Source organism: Mytilus edulis, chromosome 1, assembly GCF_963676685.1.
Source record: "Mytilus edulis chromosome 1, xbMytEdul2.2, whole genome shotgun sequence".
In the NCBI taxonomy this organism is placed as follows: domain Eukaryota; kingdom Metazoa; phylum Mollusca; class Bivalvia; order Mytilida; family Mytilidae; genus Mytilus; species Mytilus edulis.
Window position 1 is genome coordinate 31239426 of NC_092344.1, and position 16576 is coordinate 31256001.

Below are 16576 nucleotides of genomic sequence, written 5' to 3' on the forward strand. Positions count from 1 at the left end.
AGTATTAAAATACTGGAAATATTGAAGGCAGCGAGTTTGTTAAAAATATATTGCTCACCTGGTATTAGATAAATTGAATGTGCCAAGGAGATAACAAATTTGCTCACTTGGTATTACTACTTTTTTTTTTTAAGAAAAACTGAACATATGCATGAAGTTTACAGATTCATTTCATTGTGTAGGAGAATGGATTCATCATGTTCTGGGCAATTTCTTTTCATTTTATGTCATTACAAGTAAAAAGTTCCTGCAGATGTTCAATACTAAAATAAAAATTCCTTTTCTATCAGAAGATCTTTTATAAATCTTGTAATGACAAAATGCAATGATTTGACAAGACGAGTAATTCCTAATCTTACAAATCTTAATGTAAATCTCTCCTTTTCATTGCCATATTTAAATATAAGGAAATGTGGTAATAGTGATTGCCAATGAGACACTGGCAGCAATATAGAAATGACGTGGATGTAAGCAACTGTTCTAACTTCAAGAGCAGCCTTCAACAATGAGGAGTTTACATTTGTATAAAATTTGCATTTTGTAATTTGTTATGATAATGAAGTACTCCAAAACAATGAGACCTATGAGTTAAATAATGTCACCAAGAAACCAATAGTGTACGTACTCCAAAACAATGAGTCCTATGAGTTTGTCACCAAGAAACAAATAGCATACTCCAAAACAATGAGTCCTATGAGTTTGTCACCAAGAAACCAACAGTACGTACTCCAAAACAATGAGTCCTATGAGTTTGTCACCAAGAAACCAACAGTACGTACTCCAAAACAATGAGTCCTATGAGTTTGTCACCAAGAAACCAATAGCATACTCCAAAACAATGAGTCCTATGAGTTTGTCACCAAGAAACCAACAGTGTACGTACTCCAAAACAATGAGTCCTATGAGTTTGTCACCAAGAAACCAATAGCATACTCCAAAACAATGAGTCCTATGAGTTTGTCACCAAGAAACCAATAGCATACTCCAAAACAATGAGTCCTATGAGTTTGTCACCAAGAAACCAATAGCATACTCCAAAACAATGAGTCCTATGAGTTTGTCACCAAGAAACCAATAACTTTGGTAAACATTAAACTGATGGTGGTTATATATATTGACCTTACATTAATCACTTCTGTAAACAAGCAATTCCTCTCTTATCCATCAAGAGATATAAAATCCTAGCATGTAAACTTTATATAAAATATATCCATTAATTTGAATAATTAAAGTTTGTAATTAAACTTGAAAGAAAATGTTCAATAAGACTTAACTCCTGTTTTAATATTTACTATGTGAAGTATTTGAATTCTGTAACAATTGAATATCAGATCGTGATGAGAGAATTGAATTTCTGTCAGCAGCATCAGTGATTTACAATTGCTGAATGTGGAAACAAATGTGGACTTAAATTAGAAATTTTGAAGACATATTATTAAACATTCCTTGCAATTGAAAAGCAAGAGCAAACTCAGAGGTTAATCCAAGCTAAATTTTACTGGAAATTCGAACACAATTTGCTTAAACAATGAACACATCAAGTTGAATGATATTGAATGATATTATGATCATTCAATACAAATTCACGAGTTCATTTGGCTACAAAAAGTTTTTTTGGTTTTTTTTATGTAATTAAGTATATTGAGTCTTTTATTGTCCACAGCTTTTTTTTTTTTTTTGACTTGCCTTTAAGTTTCTATAATTATACGCACTTGAATTCATCCTGTTTTAGGTTGGGATTGTATAAAGCTGAATATGTGATACATTTTGGTGAACTATTGTCAGCCCCATAACTGAGGGCCTGGAGGATTTCATACATTCCCTCTTTGAACTGTGACTATTTTTTTGAAAAAATTTCCCATGAAAATTCCTGGCTATGGGCCTTATTGTTTTCTATCTGAAATATATCTGCTGATATCATAAACAAGCATAGACAATACAAAACATTTGAAATGGTAATAACATTTTATAATGACTATTAAAGTTAGTGAGTTAAGAATGACTCAAGATAGCTTTTTCAAATTTATCTTCATCAGGAACATTTAAATCTAAAAAAATTGAAAGCCAAAGATGTATAATTACTTGACTACATGAGGAGTTTATGACCAAAAGGGACATAAAAAAGAATAGACCAATCAAATCAAAATCAAAGGTCACCTTCACTTGAGGGAAATCAATGACATGGCAACAGGATATCTAGCTTAATGTGTCACTGTGGACAAAATGGTAGTACACTGAAGTAGCAACTGATGAAAAATGATATAACCCAAAACAATTCACAAAAGTATTACATTTGTTAGAGTACAAATTTTTTTTTCCAAAAATATTTCAGAGTTCAAAAAGTAAGTGCATAAATATCTCTAATGAAAATCCTGAGGAAACTAATTCAGAATTAATTAACATCTTCCTACATGCGAAAGATAAATCAACCTGGAATCCATGTTACCACTAAATGAATTATAATTAAATTGCTTTTATCTAATCGTTTAAGTTCTTAATTTCCTTTCGTGAACTGATGTAATTTTTTCCATCCTTGCATGTTATTCAAAAGTTATGCTTTTTATGAAAATTTGGGATTTTTGTTTAAGCAATCGAAAGTTTAATACAGATGTTATGAAAACTGGGATTTTAGATACATATATTGTTTGCATAGCCAGAACTTGCATAAACTAGAACACCTGTGATAATACTAGTAAGAGCTTACAAATACACCCCCACCCCCCAAGAGCTGAATGTCAACTCAGGAAGCCCTAAACTTTATCAGAAAAATAATAATCTTAAACAGGAGATGGCATTAATCTAACTTTTAGATTTTTCTTCTCATTCTATAACTAACTTATTCACGATTCAGACATTTCTATCTATTAACTAATGGACGTATTATAATTCATGTCTTTTATACACAAAAATGAAACCAAAGATCAAAGGGTAATAGAACACAAAATGCCACAAACAATATGGCATTACACATAAACTGCAGTGCAGTGAAAAGAAAGATAGATTGGTGCAGGATACAAATCTTTCTTGCTAATAAATATAGAAAGAATGTGATGGCAAAACACTGTGTACCTCATTCCAATTGGCAAAATTTAGTCTATCAATAGCTGGTTTGACCTGGATCCTTGACTTAATTATTGACCCACAAATTGGGAAATTCTCAATCCCATAGAGCTCTTCTAAAATAAAATTTATAATAGCAACAATATGGTGCAAAAGAAAACATCCGGAAACCAAAATGTTTCCAAAATTTTAGTCATCCAATAGCTGCTGTGAATTTGACTTTTAACCTATTGAACCCTAAACTAATAGCTGAGCAGAGTGATAAATGCACAGAGAAGATCAATTAAAGACTACCCTATTTATCAAATAATTTGGAATTAATGATCTATTACTTTTCATATTATCCCAATTTCTTTTCTTTTCTATCAAAAGATGCTGTATGTGTACTTGACTTTTAACCTATTGAATCCTAAATTAATAGCTGAGCAGAGGGATACAGACACAGCAAAGATCCATTAGAGTACTTATCAAATCATTCAAATCAGCGATATAGCAATTTTCATAATATACAAATTTCTTTTCTTTTCAATTAACACAGCCCAGTAAAATCAATTTAGGTTGAAATAAGCAAGTTTAGTATAGGTACTCAAAAATATATTATCAAGCCATAAAAATACAAAAAAAACATTGAAGATTCATTGAGTTAATTAATGCTTCCGACTTTTCTGGGTCAAGTATTTCGTGAAGAATGCTGATTCCTGCTAAAGGCATCAATCTTGAAGTTGAGTTGCTAGTATAAGTCTTAATAAGAGCGATCAACTCACTTATAGGTGGTCAGTTGGAATTGTTTGTCAAAAGCAAATTAATTAGAGGAGAATCCATTGTTGACCTACTAGAGCACCAAAGGAAACTGAAGTTGGTGTTTTCTTCACCTTTTGGTAAAAATCAAATTTATCAGAGGGACAATCCATTATTTGTTGACCTACTAGAGCATTAAGCAAATAATGATTTGTGACTAACTGTATAATGTCTCCAATTTTCTTTTTCATGGCAGACAAGTTAAACAAATTCAATTAAGGCTTAATCACATAAAGCAACTGCTGTACCAACAAATACACTATGACACCATGCAGGAGACCAAATTCTTCACACAACAAGTGACATGTTGGAAGCAAAAATTTTAAAAAATCAATTAATCTTTTACAATTTGAAAGAGAAATACTTCTATATTGTTCATGACGAATTTACCAATCATCAATCTTAAGAATTGATGATCAGGAATATGAATTATTCAGTTTAAACTCTATTTGTAAGAGTAAATTCATTGACTATAGCCGACTATTAATCAAATTCCTACAATCTCTTGAGTATATTTGTTACTTTTTTTTTTTTTAAAGCTCTCAGACATCCATAAATTTCTCACAAAACGCTTGGAAATTAATGAAAATTATTACAGTTAATAGTTATATAAACTCTATTTGAACCCCTTCTTCCTGCTAACCCCTTTCAACTTTAATTTTATAACAGCTAGTTTTGCATCAGTAGTTCACACTCCAGTCCAAAAAATAATTTGCACAAATGTTTGCATCAAAAATTTAATTATGACATAAACATTTGATATTTGTTGCTAGAGATGAGAGTTTATAAAAGTGTTTAAATCAAATTACCTTCGATAATAGCTTTCCTAATCCAATTTCAAGTAAAAGAGCTTTATTATTGTGTTAAATTCACCAATATAATATCAATTTCCTCACCAAAATCCATAGTTCATAAAAAAAAAATATAGATATTTTAATTCTATTACCTTTCACAATTTTCCCCTTATCCAATTTCAATCCAAAAGAACTTCTATTGTAACACTCAACAAAACAGCATCCAACTAGCATCAAACAGCAGGATTATAATCATCACATTCAAATCCAGTAAAAACAATCAGAAATAACTTGTCCTTAATGGACGCTTAACAACTAAAATCATTTGCCTCCTTTTCTACAAATGATCTTTTACGTCTTTAAATGGCAATGGATAATGAGGAAACGCGCCAATCTTCGACTCTGCCGTTATCTACAAGTTTTAAACTAAACGGTATCTAATCAATATGAACGTATTCCCATTGTTAGCATGTATATTTCTACGAATGATTTGCTCACATATTTAGGGAGACATATTAGCAATTGTAATTTTTCATTCTTCCTGTTGTATTGTAGGACAAACCACTAAAATAAATCAATTCTTCATGACCAAATGACAATTTCTCAGCATCTCGTTCCTTAACAGATTTTCACATAAGAGTGACAAAATAAGAAGTCACTTTCCTGCCTAATGTCACTTAAGTATGAAATATGATTCTTCGTACAATCAGTCAAAGAGCTCCTTAGAAAATATGTAAGGATAAAGGGGAAAAAAATTCTTTTGATGATTTTACTGATAGAGAAACAAAAAAAACAAGACGTAATATGAGCTATTGGCTCAACAAAGATACCCTTCTTATGAGTTTTTTTTGGTAAAAAGGAATTTGATGAGTGAAAGTTATGAAAACACATCACTCACTCTGTATAGCATGCTCATATAAGCTTGATACCAAATACAGGAGCATTTATTTGTAATTCTTGAGAAAAATGCAATGAAAACTTTATGAGATTGATTAACCAAAAGAGGTAAAGCAATCTAATGAATTTTCTAACAATTCGTATGATTTCTGACAACTGATCCAGAAAACGAGCACAAAACTCCATGATACATTTTTTTGTTTGTTCATAAACATTACATGCAAATCTGATTTGATGTACATAATATCATATATAAATACTGTATTCATGTTAATTCATTCATTAAGTGTCTGAGTAACTCCATCAAAGCACATACAGACTGAGTTTAAATATGGCAATTCCTGATGTTTTCAAATCATATCTGCCGTTGATTTCATGATTTTAGACCATTTTGAATTATATTCCCTTTAATCTTAATCACAGGAAGGCGTTTCATATAACAAAAGTACAAATGACATTACATCATTTAATCAAATCGGAAACAATACGGATAAAAAAATATATAATAACTGCTAATTAAAAATTTCCTGAATACAAAATGTGGGTAGATAATTACTTAAGCTTAGAAAGATCGTGTAACATATAGACTGTCTCTAATCAGTTCCTGTAGCGTATTATTTATAATGCTGCAGGTATACATTAACTCTAAATTTATAGAAGTAATAGACATAGATAAAGTCAATGAGAAAGAGCTTAATAATGCCTTAATAATCACTCAAGTCATAATTTACCCAGCATGCCCCACTATCATTGCTTCTAAAAAGTTCTTGTTTTTGTAAAAGTGACATTTGTTTTCTATTTCAGAGCAACTTGATGTCCATATAATACATGATAATATACAACTGATCATGTAATGGAAAAAAGTGTGCATACATTGAAAATCTGAAATTTCCTGCTTTGATAATAACATGTTTATGACTATATCACAAGCTGTTACATGCATTTATATGACAATAAAGATTATCCTATAAATGAAAAAATAGATAGAAGAATAAAATAGCAGGTATGATAAATGTTTCTTTACCTATAGAGAGTAGTCTATATAATATACTATACATTTACATACAACAAGAGTGGGCACTATAGAGAATAGTCAGTAAATATACATTGTAGTATATATTTATATACAAAATAAAGTGTACACACCCTGAAATGTCTGAACTGCTTTACTTATCATGATTGAAATGTATATCATAATCCTAATATAGTTAGGATATTGCTTACTGCATCTCAGAAACAAACCCTAATAACAACAAATTAACATTGATCAATGAACCATGAAAATGAGGTCAAGGACAGATGAACCCTTCCCTATGTCATGTATGTTTTAAAATAATTGCCAAAAATGTGATGCAAGGTCAAACTCATCAATTAAGGGCATTAACTCCTATAAGGAGTCCACTGATGATTTCAGTTATGTTGACTTATATGAAAATCTTGGTTTGATGATCATTTTTGCTGCGGATTCAGATTAACTCTGTTTTTAACTAGTTAACCCTCAAAAAAAGAAGAAAAATCATCTTATAACAAAAATTATTCCTTAAACGGTGTGATTGATGACTATAATGGATTTTTACTTACTTATGTAGATCTAATTTTGGTAATGAGTTTCTCTTAATATCCTATAATCAAGAAAAATGCAAAAAAAAAACACACCAAAAAAATATTGTTAAACTTGTAATTTCCTAAGGGACTCTGAATTAACAATTTTGGTCATGTTTGACTATTTGTAGATCTTGATTTGATGATCATATTCATTGTTCAGTTTTTTCTCTATTTGATAACATCTTTAGAAATCGCCATATGCCAAAAATGGGTAAACCATTGTCATATAAGGGCAATAACTCCTATTAGGAATAGTCAGATAATTTGTATGGAAAAATAACCTAGAAAATATCTTGTCGTTCTGAGAATTTTTGCCTGTCAGCTTTTCTTCATTTATTATGGTTTTTAAGATATTAGACAATTTGTTGTCAACGGACTGAGGTTTGTAGAAGGATAATCTAATTTATATAACGATATCTAATACAAAAAGGCAATACCAAGACCTAGTGACCAGAAGTGTAAGATTCTAATCTATATTCCTTTTTCTTGGGTGTAATGGTCTGTATGTTAATCAATAGGAGATACACATTAAATAATATTGACATATGCTTTCCAGAAGTGTTCAAGTTTTGTCCATCTATCAGAATTATGTCAAAACCAAGGATTTACTGACTGATGAAGCATTAAGTACAAGTCATATATGCTTCAAAATCGTTATCATTAGCCTGAATAGGGCACATACAAAAATAAAATTGTCATTCCTCTTTTCATTGCACAAAAAAACATGAAAATGGGGGCAAAGATTGAAAATTCTTCTTTTTCTCAATGTATCAACTTTATTGGTTTGACTTATACACTTATTTTTAGGTGGATAGTTGACTATTTTGCAATCACACCACATTTACTGATTTCATATCAATGTTTTGAAAACAATGAAGTTTATGAAAAATGAATTTGTTTGCACCTGTCCTAAGTCATGAACCTGTTGTTCAGTGGTTGTCTACATTGAATTGGTTTCTAAAATGTTTCAAATTATTTTTTTATATAGATTAGACCGTTGGTTTTCCTGTTTGAAAGGTTTTACACTAGTCAATTTTAGGGCCCTTTATAGCTTTCTGTTTGGTGTGACCCAAGGCTCCGTGTTGAAGGCCCTACTTTGGTTAATGATTAACTTTTACAAATTGTAACTTGAATGAAGAGTTGCCACATCTACTGGTATGGCATGTATCTTTGAACTGACACAATTACAAGATAGTATGTAAAAGTCTGATATGTGACTTACATTTTTTCTCCTCTTTTGTTGACTGGAAAATATTCCCAAGCTGCTTGCTGATATGTACCGGTAGACTGTAAACATAAAACACAGCAAAATTAACAGTTTTATACAGGGAAGAATAAATGAATTAGTGGTTGCCCCCTTCTGTAGCTGATGATCAGTGCAGGTTTTCTTGATCATGCTATTGTGTTTTTCCTCTTGTTTATAAACCTATCTAAACCTTACATGAAAAAAAATTAAATAATTGTGATCCAATTGACAAACTGTCACAATGTAATATTGGGAAAATTATCATATCTATTAATAAAATACCAAACAAAAAAGCATGTATTTATGTACTTTCATAATTGTGATTTACAGACAGCAGACATTTCAACAGCTTAAACTACAGCCTAAACTACACCAGATTGTCAGTTACATATGTTTGTCTGTGTCCATTTTCAAAGCTGACTGCATATTCTTATGTTAGATTGCTGACAACTTAAGTCATAACATTTATGCAGGGATCAATTTGTCAACATGAATATAAACAAAACATTAAAAAACAAGACTGTCTTTTTTAAGCAATAATGTGAAAGGTCCATTACACACAATTATATAAATGGTTTTAGTTTTTGAATATTTTATATACATGATTGTGTTTTTAGTATTCTGATGTTATATGAAGCATCAAAACAGAAGCGTTTTTTCTGAAGGACATTCTTGATTTGTTCTGTGATTCTGCAATAATCAAGATTTTATGAACTGCACTGTGGCGGTAATATTCTTCCTGTAGAATTAAACATTCAGACGTACCCTTTTAAAAAAGCATTTCACTGTAACAAGAGTGTGCACGCTGAAATGTCTCGCCTTCTATACCAATCATTGATATTATGTTGATAGTCCTAAGTATAAAGCTAAGCTTTATTACAACTATCACATAAACTGAACATTAACCAAGATAACTAAACAAAGACAAATGAACCTTGAAAATGAGGTCAAGGTCAGATGAACCATGCCAAGCAGACATGTACAGCTAACAATGCTTCTATACAACATATATAGTTGACCTATTACTTATATATATATAGTTTAAGAAAAATAGACCAAAACACAAATACTTAACACTGTGCAATGAACCGTGAAATTGAGGTCACGGTCAAATAAAACCTGCGCGACTGACATAAAGATCATAAAATATTTCCATACACCAAATATAGTTGACCTATGGCATATAGAATTAGATAAAAAGACCAAAACTCAAAAACTTAACTTTGACCTCTGAACCATGAAAATGAGGTCAAGGTCAAATGACATCTGCCCACTAGATATGTACACCTTACAATCATTCCATACAACAAATATAGTAGACCTATTGCAGATAGTATGAGAAAAACAGACCAAAACACAAAAATTTAACTATAACCACTGAACCATGAAATTGAGGTCAAGGTCAGATGACACCTGCCAGTTGGACATGTACACCTTACAGTCCTTCCATACACCGAATATACTAGCCCTATTGCTTATAGTATCTGAGATATGGACTTGACCACCAAAACTTAACCTTGTTCACTGATCCATGAAATTAGGTAAAGGTCAAGTGAAAACTGTCTGACAGACATGAGGACCTTGCAAGGTACGCACATATCAAATATAGTTATCCTATTACTTATAATAAGAGAGAATTCAACATTACAAAAAATCTGAACTTTTTTTTCAAGTGGTCACTGAACCATGAAAATGAGGTCAAGGACATTGGACATGTGACTGACGGAAACTTCGTAACATGAGGCATCTATATACAAAGCATGAAGCATCCAGGTCTTCCACCTTCTAAAATATAAAGCTTTTAAGAATTTAGCTAATGCCGCCGCCGCCGTAGCCGCCGCCGGATCACTATCCCTATGTCGAGCTTTCTGCAACAAAAGTTGCAGGCTCGACAAAATGAAATGTCTAGATTTTTTGGTGTGCTTTTAATGTATATCAGTAGTTCATGAATAAGTACATTTTGAATGTGTGAAAAATGGATTGAATTCCCTCAATCAAATCAGCCTTGGGCTGTTTTCTGCTCTTTGGCCTTGTTGTTGTCTCTTTGACACATTCCCCATTTCCATTCTAAAAATCCTAATGTAAAAACTCTTAAATTTGTTGACACTGCTGAAGCTGAAATTGGAAATAGCATGCAATCATAAGTCTTGCTTCTCAGACTTTATGTTCTGTAGAAACAAAACAAAAACACTACCAATGAGTGCAGATAATTTTGTACACCTACCACTGATCTTGATTTGCCCTCAAACAATAAATTAATCAATTACAATTAATTAATGACTTTGTTTCCCTTAGTAAATAAGTTGAATGGATAGGAAGTGTTTCCCGAAGGGAGTATTTTACCTGACATGATAGCTCAAGGATTTTCTACTTCTATTTGTGGATAGATTTAGTAAAAAGAACTTCAAAGCAGTTAAATGTTCTCAAAAACAATTTAATTATTGATATCCAGTTACAAAACATATAGTAAAGTTTTAGATATGTATACTATAAAGGAATAATCACATAAGATTGGCAACCATAATACTCTCATTAGAAATTCACATTTTATTGTACTAAATGATTTTATTTATCAATTTCCATCATAAAAAGTCTCAGAAACCTTTGAAATAAAATTGACTTGATTTATCAGAAGTGATCTTTCTGACTTTAGTTTATAATTCCTTAATTGCTCACATGTATAGAGCCAACATTCTGTCTCGAATATAATTTTATTCTATGACAAAGGAGTAGGTCCGGTAAGGGCTGATTTTGGCTTCAAATTTCAGGTTCGTCTAACGAACGTTTTTCGCCACTTTTTAAACACTTAAGTGTATATTTCAATTGATTCGATTAGTTTATGTGAAAGATTTTAACTGATTTAGTCATTAAAAACTCTCTGATTCAAGCTTAAATACGAAAAATCTATCAAACATGCCAAAAAACGTCACTTTTCAGATGGTTTTTGTCAAAAATGAAAGTGGCCGCATCCGTGTTCATCCTCAACCTTTATATATGTTTTGCATTATCATCAAATACATCTAACATTTCAATATTATGAATGAACATGAATGCGGCCACTTTCATTTTAGACGGAAACCGTCTAAAAATTAACCAAAATGCTAAAATTTTGAAGATTTTAGTAATTTAGCATGACTTAATGATGCTAGAACGCGATATTTGTGCATTGTATCGTCAAAAACAGCTCATATTTATGTAGCAGAAGCATTTTACTTTCCAAAATATAGCTTACAGATTACATTTTAAAATTTTCTAAAACTGCTATATTTTGGGGCTAAAAAGGGGTCTTTAACTGAACCTACTCCTTTAATGTGAGTGTCTGAGCAATCTGATATACATTCAACCATGACCTAGTTTGACCTAGTGTCTAAGTCATTTTTTTATCACTAATGAGGCTATTGTTATATTGTATGAAGTTAGCCTTGGAATACTTTTTCAGCATTAGATCACTCTTTCACCTCTTATAATGAAGTGTACAAAAAAAAATCCAGAAAATTAATTAAAGGTGCAAGAGAGCCAACTTCCATTTGTTTCCAATGATTACAACTCCACAAATGTACATAATTGTTAGATAGGACTGTGTTCTATATAAACTGGTAATGAAATTGGATAGGTAGGCTTATTGAACATGTGCCTCAATCTCCGGTGCAGAGGTCATATCTGTTCCATTCAATACTTTGTAACACAACACTCCTATTAAGTGCAGTACTGCGGCACATGTATGGAACAGAAATGAGCTCTGCACCAGAGATTGCATGTGCCTATGGGATCAAGTCACTTTGTGTGTGTGTGCCAAACTGTTATCACCTTTAAGCCTTCAAACTTTCAAACTTTAATGTTGCTTAAAAACCCTATTTGCCAAAACTAATCAGTATTTGTTGGGTGATAAACCTTGAAGATATAAGGTCTTCAAGAAATAATGATAACAAGCTTCATCAATCATATTAGATACTACTCTTTACAGATGAACACAAATACATACAATATTTCAGGAGTGTGCAGCCAAAGGACCTGCATGGGAACTTACCAAGATGGACTGTCAACTAAAGGAATTAAGCCAAATAACAAGACTAACTGGTACTGACTATCATACATCAACAGCCACACAGCTTTCTGACAAATCCTACTTTAACTTTTCCTTAATCAATGATGCTTGATCTCCACAATTATCAGAAGCAATTTTGTGAAGGTAATTATAGTATCTTTCTCCAGACAGTTTAGATAATAGCGCCCTCTAAGTGGTAATTTTTTTAAGTATTAAATGTGGGATTTATTGAAGTGCATACAAAATTACCATCATTAAGTTTGGTCTACCAGCTAACCAGAGAGAATAATTGTAAACAGCTTTCTATGGATCATAAATAACGTTGGTTCTATTTTAGTGAATAATTAATTAAAGATATCACCCCAACAATTAGAAGACATTTAATTAATGATACACGTTTACTTGTATAAGTGGAGCATGAAGATGTTGTATAAATCAGCTTGCACTTGACTTTCCACTGGTTTATGTGAGGAATATTCAATAAACTATGTAAATTTATTTTATTATTATCTGTATCTACTAAAGAAATGATTAGCACTTGTTCTTGTGATAATAAAAAATAAAAAAATGGAGGTTAATTATTAATTGATTGATGTTTTTCAAGAAATAGGTATACAGTTATAGATTGGTTGTTGGTATTTTTAAATGGCACTTCCAGTATATTTGTCTATCTAATGGAGGCTAGCTATAATTGGTGAAAGCAAGAGTGATACCAAGAGAGAACCTAATAATCCACCTTCTGGTAGAAAACTGCAGTCCTAGTTAATTATGATTGGAGATGAAAGGACCTTAAATTGCCATAAGCAAGTAATAGAACTCAAAACTTGTGCAGTGATAACAGGCTAACCAGCTATCACTGAAAAATTGTCAATAATAGGTTGATTTTAAAGATTTTACTTTTGTTTGAAACATCATGAGATAATGTTAATCAGTTGTCATTATAAAAATTAAAATTGGTCAAAGAAAAATGTGACGTGGTAAACTTGGTCTTAGCCATCTGTTGTCACTATCAAAGTTTTTCAAAGCTTGGTCAAAGAATAAACTGTACTTGTAACAAAAATGGTAAATTTTCCTTTGATCTTCTGGTGAGTTAACTCAGTTATTTTTAGTAGAGTGTGTTTACTGAATGATTTGTTAGTTATTTCACTGTCCAATCCTGCCGTAGAGAACTTCTCATTTGATAAGCAATGAATAGGAGGAGCTTAAACCAGTGCTTTAACTTCAATCTCAAAAGTTGTTTATGCACAGTCTAGCTCTGCCTCCTTGGGGTAGTAATAGAGGAGCAACCATTTGAACTTCAAGGGAGCTATGTTGTTTTTTTTGTCTCAGTCGGAATTTTTTTTTTGGCACAAAGCGCAATCAATCTTATCTAGTTTTTCAACGCTATCAATCAATTAAATTATTCAATATCTAACACTACAAGGTATGGCCAATAGACAGGAAATAATAAAAAATAAATTAAAAACATTGATTTACAAAATTTTAATCTACTAACCGAGTCCCTGTGGAATAAATATATGTACAAATAAGTTTTATCATGGGGTACAAATATACAATTATTTTCTATAAGTATATGATAAACTTCTGTATCATATTTAAATAATAAGTTTGAAATATTGAGACTCACATTGGGTTTAGTTTGAAAAGTAATTTAGAGGCTGACTGACCTAATTAAAAAAAAAATCAATGTGCCGAAATATTGTTCGATATGAGAATCTAGTTACATGCAAAACCTTAATGTAGTTGATTTTTTTTTACAATTACAAATCAAAGTGCTTGTGATCACTGAAGGGTATAGATTGCTTTCATTTTGAAATTTTATTCATTTTTAAATAAATCATTAAAACAATTTTGAGAGGCAAATAAAAAATTTGAGTTGGAGTTATCTTCCTTTGTTAATGATTGCATTTGTAGCTCAACTATCTTTATATCAGATTCATACACCATGCATCACTTATGAAATTTTTGATAAAAAAAAAAATGTTTTCTTGACAAATATTGTAATTCAAATACACATCATATTGAAACTGAAATATCAAAGTATAACATATCATCAATAAATTGCATGACATTGCAAAATAGACTGTATAGGAGATAAATAATGATCCCTTCACTGCACTATTTTTTTAATCTATCAAAGGAAGTGATAAACCTTGAAAAATATAGATATTATGTCTGTACCATAGGGATATGATGGCATTTCATGCAATCTCTACCCCAAAAAAATAACCTTTAACAAAATTTAGTCCACCAACCATGAGATCACATCAAGTAAGATACATTTGTTCTTAATAAAGATACTCTTTGCTCTACTTTTCTAAATATACCGAACATCAAGCCTACCAAGAGTTTTTAAAATACCTCTTCTAAAATACTATTCTAACTACAAAAACTTTACTTGAACCATTGAACCCTGAAATTTACATCAAGCTCAATTGATTTCTGTCAACAAGCATGTGCAAACCAAATATAGTTACTTAATAAAACAAAATATAATTCCTTATAAAGAAGCACTCAATGCAACTTTCCTATGAAACAAAATGTAATATACATAATCCAAACAATTTTGGTACCATTATAAGCAGATATATATGATGGTATCAATTATGGCAGTTGCTATTTGTCCAGCTAGCCGAACGAATAGTACCAGGACTATTTGTCCAGCCAATACAATGCCCATGTCACTATTTGTGTGTGTGTGTAATATTATCTTCAGCAGCACCAGGGGCTGGCAAATGTTTGTTATCTTTATTGTTAGGGCCCAATCTTGTTACTGGTAATTGAAATTGTTGTTTTCTTCATATTACTATTATATAATAGTCATTATTATATATTCCATATTTATTACTTCATCTATGGTTTACATTGTAAGAAGAGCGAAGAAATTACTTGTAAAACAAACTCGGGTCATGTTTGACTCGTGCATTTTTTTTTGTATTTCATTACCCCACCGTGGCTTTTTATTATCCTATATCCACTTTTTTTTAACCTAGCCGGACAAATAGCCACTCCGATCAATTATATAACAGTAGTTGCATATTCATATTAAAGTGTTTATTTTTGCTAAAATAAAATACTTAAAAATGGCAAAAATCTAAAAAATTGCAACTTTCAACTAGAATCAATCAATAACTTTTAAAACCGAGATTGAAATAAAACGGTACCAAACTGAATTTAAGCTGCGTAACTGTCAGTGTGTTGGAAAGTGAATTTTACCAATCAACTATAATTGAATTAATTGTGGAAGTAAAGGGAAAGATATACATCTACTGACAAGGTAATTACAGTTCTACTCTGACAGATGATCCCGACATCAGTTAAGCACCAGTTAATAATAGGTTGATTTATGGACGGCTTTACTTTACCGATTCTCTCAAGACCAAATTTGGAGTATCCTGATAATGACTTTTGTCTACAAGTGTCTTAATATATCAGTGTTGTGTTGCAGCTCCATACATCAAATTCAAAAGTGGAAAAAACAGAACAGGGAAGGAAACAGGGGGGCCACTTTCCTATAATTCATCATCAATTTCATGATAAATCATCTATCGTTAACTTATTGTAAAATTATAATCAAATTTCGTATTGTTCCAACACTCATTTAATTTTGCAATTATACATGTAGTAACGGTTACAATTATCAGTTACTCGATCAGGCATTGTTATATAATGTCAAAAGAATTGGCATATTGGATTTTATACAAATATTATTAGTTATGAATTTCTTTACTAATGTCCTTCTTGAAAGATGGCAACTAATATGTCATTTGTTCTCTGGTGTAGAGTTGTCTCATTGGTAATCAGACCACATCTTCTTAATTTAATCTATATAAACATTTTCTTAAAGCCCAAATTGTTTCAATAAATTTACAGGGAACAAATTAACACAAAAATATGAAAAAAACAGGCTATTATTTCAACTTGGAATTATTTTTAATTATGGAATGAGCAAAATTTCTTGTGGTTAAATTTTTTAATAAATTCCAAGTTAGTTATGTATTTTGATGTTCTGTGCAGCGCACAACACTTTCTATTACAAAGAAGATTGCACATTTTCAATAGAGTAAACTGTGCTTAATTTATGTTTCGCTTTTAGCAGTCAATTTGGTTCAATTTGGTCAATATAAGTTT

The 16576-nt window shown here is 31.1% G+C and overlaps 1 protein-coding gene across 4 annotated transcripts in view; it reads right to left on the reverse strand.

Annotated features, from left to right (window-relative positions):
- The window catches only part of LOC139529492 (neuronal calcium sensor 2-like), a 104897-nt gene that overhangs the window by 57055 nt on the left and 31266 nt on the right, over nt 1-16576 (reverse strand). For 2 of the 4 annotated variants that reach the window (XM_071325495.1, XM_071325493.1), the window contains one exon: nt 8377-8398. The gene's annotated coding sequence lies outside the window, so the exon portion shown is untranslated. Of the gene's footprint in view, nt 1-4804; nt 5322-8376; nt 8442-16576 lie in introns of those variants that run through there. The other 2 variants (XM_071325492.1, XM_071325494.1) reach the window with 2 other exon arrangements.